The following is an 11,230-nucleotide window of genomic DNA, read 5'->3' as shown; positions in this document are numbered from 1 at the left end:
TCATCCCCAGCTGAAGCAGAGGCTCCAATTCTGGCCAATTACGAGACTGGGGAAACCAATCTGTCAGAGAGGAGAACTCGCTGAGCTATTGATCTGTTTATACAATCCGCTCACCTTCCCTCCTGCATGTTTTAGCCCATCTCCACCTGACACGGCCCAGCGGGTGGGGTCAGCTCCGCATCGGCCGCTGACGTCACACGGAGGCAAAACCAGAGCCAGTCAACCGGAGCAGCAGTGGTGGATGCAGAAAACAGATGGCTCTCCCTTAACTAGTGAGCATGCATCGCTCTATATGCACAGAGGTCAATCAATCTGCAGACACACCCCCCATCCCTGTCTGTGCTCCCGCATTTGCATGTTTTTCAGGCCCGTCGCTTAGCAACTCTGTTTTTTAAGATGCTTGGCTGCCGTATGTATACTCTTTGCACACATATTCACAGACAGCCTATTGGATTCAGTGTTGTTAAGTGTTCTTGAACCTCGCTCCCATTTGCCAGGGCTTCCAGTGAGGAGGTGCCGCTCTGACTGTCTAAAGAGTCCTGTGTAAAAGCACGCACACCCCTCCTCTTCCCCACCACACCTGAGAGGGGAGAATTCATTTAAAGCCCTTGCTCTTCCTCGCCAGGAGCCGTCGGGCCTCTAGAAGGCAAGCCAGAGTGGAAGGCTGCCAGAGCACCGGGGGCAGAGTAATTAGTCTTAAGGTCACCTTCATAACTCAGGGGAGGGGGGGGGGGGGGGGGGGTTGTGTTGTAGTGGGATGGGAAGGTGCTTTGTCCAATGTATGTTGGTGTTCACCTGCATTGCTGACCCATGGTGCTGAGTCCTTGTTTTAACATCAGTCAATCTGGAAGCTAGAAAATAGAGGTATCAACCAGGGACCCACTGGTCCACTAGCTGCTTTTGAAGCCATTATGCTTGGATTGAACTACTCGACAATGTACTGGATGTTGAATGTTGCTGGATGTTTTGCTGTTGTGCAGCCCGCACTCTTCCCAAAACTGGAAATACAATTTAAGAAGTACAAAATCAACTTTCATCTACATCAGACTTTCCATTTTGCACCATTTTGCCACGGTTCTACAGCGTATTCTCTTGCTTTCTTGAGTTTCTAAAGCCCTGTATGATTTCCATCAAACCAACAATCATTTTTCCCCATTTGTCAGCTGACAGCATGGCAGGACCCCTTAAACCATTTTCACTCTGTCTAGCAACCTCATTCACCTTTGTTCTGCCTGCTGTGGTCTGTCTATCACTGGAACACTGGTTATATACACTCACAGAATGGCTACCTAATGACTGCTGCCTGTCAAACTGAACAATGAAAACCGCCTTACAATTTACACACAGACAGACTGGGCATTCATTTCAAACATGCATTGTGTGAAGATGTGACCGCCACTACAGAAGAGTATGTGCTCTGACTGCCATTCCATCGAGCCTGGCTCTTTGGCATTGTGGTCAGAGTGCATGTTTGGCACCCTGTAGGCCGGGGTTAAAGTCCAGGTGGGGTGACCACGCTCTCCCTTTGCTACAAATGGTTTCAGAAGTGGGATGGCTCGCAAGGGTGCGCTTCCCGAAAGTGAGGGCAGTGTCTTCTTCTAAAAGCTGGATTTGTAACATTGCATTTATCTGTTATTGGACTTGCTGTACAACATGCAGTCGGTCATAGAGAGATGAAAGACCATACTCTCCACTCTTCTCCAGGGACTGGATTTGCCTTTCCTTAGAACTTGCATTTACTGCGAACATTGTGCTTTTTCTGACGAATACACAGTTCAAAGGGAAAGTTGAGCGCTGATGCGTGTAGGTACTGAGACAGCTTTTGTTCACAGTGGAGAGATGACACACAACATGCATACAAACACACACAGACACACAGACACACAGACACACACACACACACACACACACACACACACTCACACACACACACACACAGACACACACACACACACACACACACACACACACACACACAGACACACACACACACACACACACACTCACACACACACACACACACACACAGACACAGACACACACACACACACACTCACACACACACACACACACACACACACAGACACACACACACACACACACACACACACACACACACACACACACACACACACACACACACACACACACACACAGACAGAGATACACTCATACACACAGACAGTAATGGGCAGTATTTCTGATACGTGTATTAAAAATATGTATTTGAAATACAAAATAGTATTTTGTCATTTGTGTTGGATGAGCCAAATAAGAAAATTGCAATTTGTGTAGAAATAGTGTAGTGTTCAGTATTCCTCAGATCCAGAACAATACGTTATCCAAAATTGTAAACATGATGATGTCACATGGGTGCATCTGCAAGCATCTTTGGGTGAGCAGCGTTTTTGCCTGGCTTATTTAGACATGAAAAGTGAAGGATTAATGTTTTCATTTGTCTTCTCCGATTCAGTGTGAAGACCATTTTATAGTCCAGGTGACGAGAGCAACAAAAACTGACATAAAATGACAACATTTGTGTCTGCCAGGACAGCACAGACCATATCACCGGCATGTAAACTTTTGCGAGGGTGCAGGCAATGAAAGTTGTTGTTGCTTTCTCTGATTGAAGGACAAGACATTTGATGTACGTTTTTTGCCTTCTTGACATGGCTACCGTTCTAGCTGGCTTGAATACCCCCCTTCATGACAATGTGCTTCTCAAAACAGATATGTAATGCTGTCAATCGTTATCAAATGATCAAATGATCAAATATGCCTATGTACAGTGGAGGTTTGTGATGTCTTGTCAAGTCACCTTGAAAATACATTTTATTTTGATACATTTTGTGATGGTATTTTAGTTTGACACTTCTACAATTTCATGTAGCTTATATTAAAATACATGTGGAAGTATTTTTTTGCCCATTCCTGCACAGAGACACTTCAGAATCTTCCATTTGTTTGAGATGCAAGATCAAACACTTTCCTCATGGTTCCACAGAGGCTACAATGGTGGTGTTATAACTGGAGACATGTTGGACAGAGTCTCAGCTCTGGGTCCACCACTGACAACCATAATGAGGGGATGGTCCTCTGATCACCAGAGTGCACAGTGTGTGAAGCCTTCTGTCAGCGTTCCCCTGGATACCTGTGATGTGTCCGACAGTATTCTACATTAGTTATTAAAGTCTCATTATAATGTCATTAAAGTCTAATTACTATGACTAACTGCCTTGACGGTAAACAAACGTGGAATGTCTCATTATAAAACTATGATTGCACTTACTGTTACAAATTCCAGGCACATACTGACTTTCCAGGGCATTTAGTAACAGCCATGCAGTAAATGTGTTAATATTTATCCCTTCATTTGTTTAAAAGCAACTAATTAAGCCTTACTTGTTTCGCTGTACTTATAGCTCTGTTTGTGTGTGTGTGTGTGTGTGTGTTTGTGTGTGTGTATGTGTGTGTATGTGTGTGTATGTGTGCGTGTGTGTGTGTGTCTGCGTGTGTGTGTGTGTGTCTGCGTGTGTGTATGTGTGTGTGTGTGTGTGTACGTGTGTGTGTGTGTGTGTACGTGTGTGTGCGTGTGTGTGTGTGTGTGTGTGTGTGTGTGTGTGAGTGTGTGTGTGTGTGTGTGTATGTGTACGCATGAATGTACATGTGTGTATGTGTGTGTGTGTGCGTGTGTGTGCGTGTGTGTGTATGTGTGCGTGTGTGTCTGTGTGTGTGTGTGTGTATGTGTGTGTGTGTACGTGTATACGTGTGTGTGTGTGTGTGTGTGTATGTCTGTGTGTGTGTGTGTGTGTGTGTGTGTGTGTGTGGGTGTGTACGTGTGTGTTTGTGTGTGTGTGTGTGTGTGTGTGTGTGTGTGTGTGTGTGTGTGTGTATGTGTAAGCATGAATGTACGTGTGTATATGTGTGTGTATGTGTGTGTGCGTGTGTGTGTATGTGTGCGTGTGTGTCTGTGTATGTGTGTACGTGTGTACGTGTGTACGTGTGTGTGTGTGTGTGTGTATGTGTGTGTGTGTGTGTGTGTGTGTGTCTTTGTGTGTCTGTGTGTGTGTGTGTGTGTTTGTGTGTGGGTGGGTGTGTACCTGTGTGTGTGTGTGTGTGTGTGTGTACGTGTGTGTGAGTGTGTGTGTGTGTGTGTGTGTGTGTGTGTGTGTGTGTGTGTGTGTGTGTGTGTGTGTGTGTGTGATTGATGCTCTAAATACTCTCTCTAAGTAAGTATGGTGTGAGGATGAAAACGTTGGATTCATGCAAAGTGTCAAAACCCAGTTGGGCTGTCTCCTCTCCTCTTAAACAAAGACTTCCTGGGAACTTAGATAATCAGCATTTGAGATGCTCGAGAGTATGCATTTTTAATGTTCTGTGTTCAGCACCATGCTGTCTGGAAAGCTGGACTCTTTCTTTTAACTCACCAGCACTAAGAGACAGACTTCCCTCTGGTGTATTTTTTTGCGGATTCCAACAATTACATGTCAATATAAGCATGATCCACAGGCAGAGATATGAATGTTGTTTCATGGTTGGTAAAGTTTCAATTCATGTTATGAACTTTTCTTCCACTACATGGGAACTGCTCAAAATTCAGTTGGGCGTGCAGTGTGGCAATTGACATTTTGCTCACACGAAAGAAGTTCACGCCTTCTGCCCAGAGAGCTGGGAGAAATATTATCATGTGACAATGAAATGAGCAGACACTTCGTCATTCTTACTTGTCGCTCGGTAACAGAACACCTGAAACTGCAGATAAGGCGAGGTGAGTCTTGACTGCAAAAGCTCTGGTGGAGCAGTCAGAACCCCTGTGAAAAGGGTTGCATCTGCAGTGCTGCAAAGGCAAACAGTGCCCTCTAGTGTTTGCTTTAAATATCCCTTAAAATTATGATGCTGAACTATGCTGAACCTCGCTGATGATGTCTTCACAATGAATCTTGTTATGCATACATTTCACATTCAAGAAATTGATTACAGTCAAAGGAGAGCATAAGTTAACTTTCCTTTCGATAACACAGTTAAGATTAAAAAAAATTCAACCAGTCTCCCAAAAATCATCTTAATACAGCATGAAAAATCATGATGGCTAAATAGCCAATGGATGAAGACATTAATAAATGGATAAATACATACATTATTTCATAGATCTGTGAATCAGGTTGCATGGGTTTAAACAATGCGCTATCGTAAAAGTGATCAGTAGTCATTCTTAACAAATGCCCATTGATGTCTTAGTATGGTGTAAGATTCTCTCTATATTTAGGCTACTACACTTAATCACAAAAGGTGGTCTCGGTGGTTGTAGAATGGAGTCTCAATCAAGGAGCTTGAAGTGGTTTGGATCAGAGCCAAAGATATTTATTGTAGCAGACAAGAAATATCACTAAGTACTTTTCTGAGTCTAAGCATCTAAAGTACCGGTGGAGCAGAGTTCTTTCAGGGCACACGCAGCCTGCGTGGATCCGTCCTGGAGAGGAGATGGTGTCGTGATTCTTGCTCTGATCGACCTGAGTCTAGCGTGCAGCCCAATTTAACCAGTATAATTACGTAAGTCAAATAGAATGTATAACATCTCTACCAAAGGATTACACACACACACATATGAACACGTAAACAGTCTCATGAGCTCATCGATGCCCTTGCCCTTGGGCCTGATAGAATGGGCGCCTTTGAGGAATGCTACCCAGCACACACACAGAGGGGCCTAAGCAGACAGAGTGGAGCTGTATGCAACGGGCATCATATGCCTTCAGTATACGTTATGGTGACCTGTTAACCTTACTGGGATCTGGGCCTACATGGTCCCTCAGGAGGGCCTGAAAGTGATGGAGGTACCTACACTAGAGATCTGTACATGAGAAATACACCAGAATCTAACATTCCTCCCTCTTGATCATTCTTAAACATAGTTAAAAACATCAACAACAACAGTGTATTTCTGGAAACCCTAAACAATAAACATCTTACATTGCTCTGACTGTATTTTATTATGATATGGAAGAAAACAAAAAGGGGAAGGAGGGTGAGGGATTGGAAAATAAAGGACAGAAAATAATAAAACCAGGATACTTTGTCACTGGGAAACCCAGGGTAGGTTCAGTGGGTCACTCAGGGGAAACCCTAATTAAAGTTGGTGAGAGAGGGGAAGGGAAGGTAAAGTAAAAGTGAGTGTAATCTAAACAATTTTGGGGAGATGGGTTGGGGGACGGGGGATTCCATTCTCAGGTATGGCCTTTAGAGCGGTCACCTTGGGAAAAGGGGGCATCTATGGAGGGTGTTCCATAGGCAGCGATGTACTAAGGGATCGTGAAGGGGACAGCAAGGTAAGGTGGTACCTGTCAGGAGGTTTGCATTAACCCACAAACCAAACAAGCCTGCGCTCCTTTAGCTTTGGCCAATCGTGCGCAGCCTGCAAGAAGGTGTTATCTCTGTGGACCTCATAATGGCTGTCAATGTCACAATTTCCTTCTGTACACAAATAACATATCAACAGGGTATACGACACATGACATTTCATTTTGGGGAACAGTCATTTCAAGAGTCTTCTCCTGGGACGGCTGATGAGGAGGGCAACAGTTCGTGGTGAGGAAAGTTCAGAAGATGGCAACACAGTTCAGATGGTGCAGATAGCCAAGCTATCTCAGGATCTCGGTCGTGATGACGATCTCCAGGTTTCCAGCCACGGGGTACATAGGATTTAAAGAACAAGAGCAGTATCAGTTGGGGGGAAGGCAATTGCAAGCCTTCAAACAATTTGTTAATCTAACACAGTTATGGCATGCTTTAATGCTTAGCAGCTAAACATTCATCTTGATTACAGTAAACACATTTATAGCAATAAGCAATTGTGATTCTAATCTAGGAAGTTGTACCACCAAAAACCTATACCAACATCTCACCTGGACTGGTTCGAGAGGACAGAGGAGAAACCTGCACTTTAATTCCCTAATCTTCCTTTTGTCACCTTTGCAACTAAGCCCTCCGTTAAAATAAAAAATCCACAGGAGAAATTAAAGTCTTCCCGCACTCTTACCTCCCTCTTCTCACCTACTCTGTAACACAGACGTGAAATTTTGCCAGCCCAGTGAATGTCAATCTCAGTCAGTTGGCGCGACAACTAATTTACAGTGGCTTGCATGTATCCACTTTGTTTTGTTAGCAACCCTAACAGCAGATGGAGTAACTAACAGTATCTGATACGGCCCTTCGTATTTGGCCTCAAGCGGAACTCTTTGTGGTTTGTGAATCATGACCCACTGTCCAGGCACCAGAGAGTGTCCTCCCTCTGGCGGCTCAACCCAAGCCTCTTTGACTTGGTTGGACGTCAGCTGGAGGGTCTCTGAGAGCTTGATGCAGTAGTTCATCAATGCGTCTGAGGTGAGGTGCACATCGGCTGTGCGCAGGTCAATTGAGCCTGGGAAGCTGAAGAACCGGCCAAACACCACTTCGTAGGGGGACAGACCCACATCTTTGTTGTGCGTAGCTCTCATGCTACTCAGCACAATGGGGAGCGTGTCCACCCAAGGTGTTCCTTCTTGATGCATCTTTGCCAGTCTTTCCTTCAGTGTTCTGTTTGCTCGTTCCACCTGTCCTGACGATTGCGGGTGGTAAGGACAGTGAAAAGACCATTCGATGTTCAGCATTCGGCATACCTCTGCACAGACTGCTCCAGTGAAGTGACTTCCATTATCCGAGCAGATCTGATCTGGTAGGCCATAACGAGGAATGAAATCTTTGACAAACACTTTGGCTGTGTGGGCAGCTGTTCCTCGGCGGGCAGGGTAAGCTTCAATCCAACGAGAAAATGTGTCGATGACCACGAGGACGTCTCTGTATCCTTTGCACGCCGGCAGTGTGATATAATCCACTTGAAGGCAACGAAAAGGACCAGGTGGAGCAGGGACCTTCAGCATGGGAAGTTTTACTTTCCGATCATGGTTGTTTTTCATACAGGTGACACATCGCTTCACGACATCTCTTGCCACACCGGTGAATTTTGGATTCCACCAGACTTGACTAAACCTGTTGCGCATCTTTTCCACACCCACATGTCCTAGTGAGTGAAGTTGCGTGGCTAGGTATGGCAGTAAGTTCTGGGGGGCCACCGTTCTCGTTCCATGTAGCCACACCGTGTCATCGTGTAGTTTTGCACTGTTTCCCATCCATTCCCATTTCTCCTCTTGGCTCGCGGCGTTTTGCATTTCCATTATGCTGGCCAAGCTTTCCTTCCGCCATTCTTCGTTTTCAGATTCCTTTTTTAATCGTAGGCATTTTACGTAGTCGTTTTCCGTTCCGAGGTCAGTTTCCATTTCAACGTTTCCATTTCTCCTCCTCTCTTTTTGTCTTGCTGCTTTTCTGGATGAGTCATCAGCTAGCGCGTTACCACGGGCTTCTGGGGTGTCCAAGTTCGTGTGAGCTTTCACCTTGACCACCGACAGTTCTATGGGAAGTAGCATTGCGTCCAAGAGATCTGCTACCGCGTTAATGGCGCCAAGCACTGTGAAGATCTTGAGGAACTGGTCACAAGAGGCCACAACAGGACTCATGTGGGCGAGGCCTTGATTGGCCAGACGGTAGTCCACCGTCAGTCTCCAGGATCTATTCCGTTTCTTCACAGGCCACACCGGGGCGTTGGAGGCAGATTGAGTCTTGTAGATGATTCCTTGGTCACACAAATCTTTGATGATTGGCTTCAGTCCATCGACAGCAGCTCGGTTGAGCGGGTATTGTTTCACACTTGGAAGAACTTTTCCAGTCAACATCACAGGTTCCATTTTCAGCAGGCCGCAGTCAGCTTTTCCCTTGGTCCTCATGGGGTGGTCTTGTTGCAAGTACAAGGCCTTCAGAGGTGTCTCTTTGGATGAGGGCAGTGGTTGATGACTGGCCTGTGGCTGAAGCAGAGGAGGGGCTGATTGAGGTTGGGGTGACAGGTAGCCCTGTTGAGGTGTGAGTGGCAGTGGAGGCATATGGGCTCCCATAGGTGACTGAATCACGTGCATTGGTTGGTAGGGCCCGTGGATTGCTCCTGCATAGCATTCATCTGTTCCAAACACGCTTGCGTGAGATTCCACCTCATGGCCACCAGATGGCGCTGTCCCTATTTCGTAATCGGGAGGGGCTGAGAGCTCTGGGTACTGCCCTGTGGCCGCCCCCTGTTGGTCCCACCCCCCTGGATGACCCTGCGACGCAACTCTTTCCAACGCCAGTGTCTGTCTGGCCACTTCGTCAGCAGCTTCAAATTTTTGTTCCAGCTCCGCTAAAAAAACCTGGAACAACTGGTCTTTGCGCTGGCACTCCTCTCGTCCCTTTATAAATGCATGTTTCACAAACAGTCGTTTAAATTGAGACATCACCATTTCAAAGTGCTCTTGTAGCAAACACACTTCAAATCAAATTCAATTCAACTTTCCAAAATATGTTAGCTGTAACTTTAACCACAATGTGTCTTAGCGACACACTACAAATTAAATCCCATTAAACTTTCCAAATTCAGTAGCTGTATTTTAACCACAATGTGTTTCTCACACACTATAAAACAAATCAAAATGCAACTTCCAAGTTCAGTAGCTGTATTTTAACCCCAATGTGTGTTCTCTGTGTCTCACACACTGCGAGTGAAAAATTCCATCCTTATCTCTACAGCTGGCTTCAGCTGCTCCTTTCAACCACTCGCACGTTGGCCCCCACCCTCGCCCTCCTTCTCTGTCTCAGAGAGGGGAGAATAGTGCACGCTGCGAATAATTCTATAAAATTCTAATTCTAATTCTAATTTAGTTCTAAAACCACCCGCGGCCAGCACTAAGGACTTTCACGCTAACCCAGAGCGTGGCTGTGTGACAGCAAAGAGCAGAGCCTCCTTCTCCTCTCCACGGCTATTGACTAACAAATAAAACCAATGGAAGGTGTCCGCGAAGCGTGATACTCCACCTCTGATTAGACTGGTCCGATTAGACAAGCTCCCTGTGTCTCAGCACAAAGGCTTATTTATCTGCCGCGGCGTCTTTTAGAACCCAGGTGTCCAAGCTGTCCGGAAAGCTTATTAACGACACCACACTTATACAGATACGGCGATCCTGTATACCTCGACTGTAAATCTATCCAAGCCTTCAGAAAATAATTGTCACAAACGGTTTCCAGTCTTAGAACCAGCTAATCATAGAAACAGCCTTCACACAACCTGGCCAAGTTTAGTTCAGGACACGTAAGCAACCGCTGTAGTCTCGACTTTCGAAGCAAAACTCCGAGCCTGACGTCCAACCCCTCTACAGAATACGGCGAGACTGATAGAGTTTCGTGTACACACAACCAAATAGCTATATCAAACAAACATTTATAACAAACAAAGCATGTATCCAATGACCCCAGCGCTAGAATCACTGATACAGGTTAATCATCCTTGATGGTACAACATTCCCACTCTTTTTTTGTTTTAACTGAGTAGCAGATTAAAAAAGAGACAATGCCAACAGACTTTAATCTAAACTAGTTCAATGACTTCGTATGGAGCAAACGTGTGGGCATGTAAACGTCACCTTGTTCCCAGGGGCCACGCCACGGCAGTCAGCAGTCGGGCAGTGCAGAGTCCTCCGTGGTGTTGGTATTGGAGCGATCTGGCTTCCGTCCGGATGCGGCCTTCTTAGGAGTGCGATGATCCTCAGGTCAGGCAAGGGTTCACAGGCGTCACGTCGCGACCAGTAGAAGCCGGGTTTTTGGCACCAACTGTAAGATTCTTTTCTATATTTAAGCTACTACACTAAATCACAAAAGGTGGTCTCGTTGGTTGTAGAATGGAGTCTCAATCAAGGAAGCTGAAGTGGTTTGGATCAGAGCCAAAGATATTTATTGTGGCATACAAGAAATATCGCTAAGTACTTTTCAGAGCCTAAGTATTTAGTCGAGGTGGAGCAGAGTTCTTTCAGGGCACACGCAGCCTGCGTGGATCCGTCCTGGAGAGGAGATGGTGTCGTCTCTCGTGATTCTTGCTCTGATCGACCTGAGTCTAGCGTGCAGCCCAATTTAACCAGTATAATTACGTAAGTCAAATAGAATGTATAACATCTCTACCAAAGGATTACACACACACACATATGAACACGTAAACAGTCTCATGAGCTCATCGATGCCCTTGCCCTTGGGCCTGATAGAATGGGCGCCTTTGAGGAATGCTACCCAGCACACACACAGAGGGGCCTAAGCAGACAGAGTGGAGCTGTATGCAACGGGCATC

This window comes from Sprattus sprattus, assembly GCF_963457725.1.
Source record: "Sprattus sprattus genome assembly, chromosome: 18".
Taxonomy (NCBI): domain Eukaryota; kingdom Metazoa; phylum Chordata; class Actinopteri; order Clupeiformes; family Clupeidae; genus Sprattus; species Sprattus sprattus.
Note: the sequence above shows the minus strand (reverse complement) of the source record.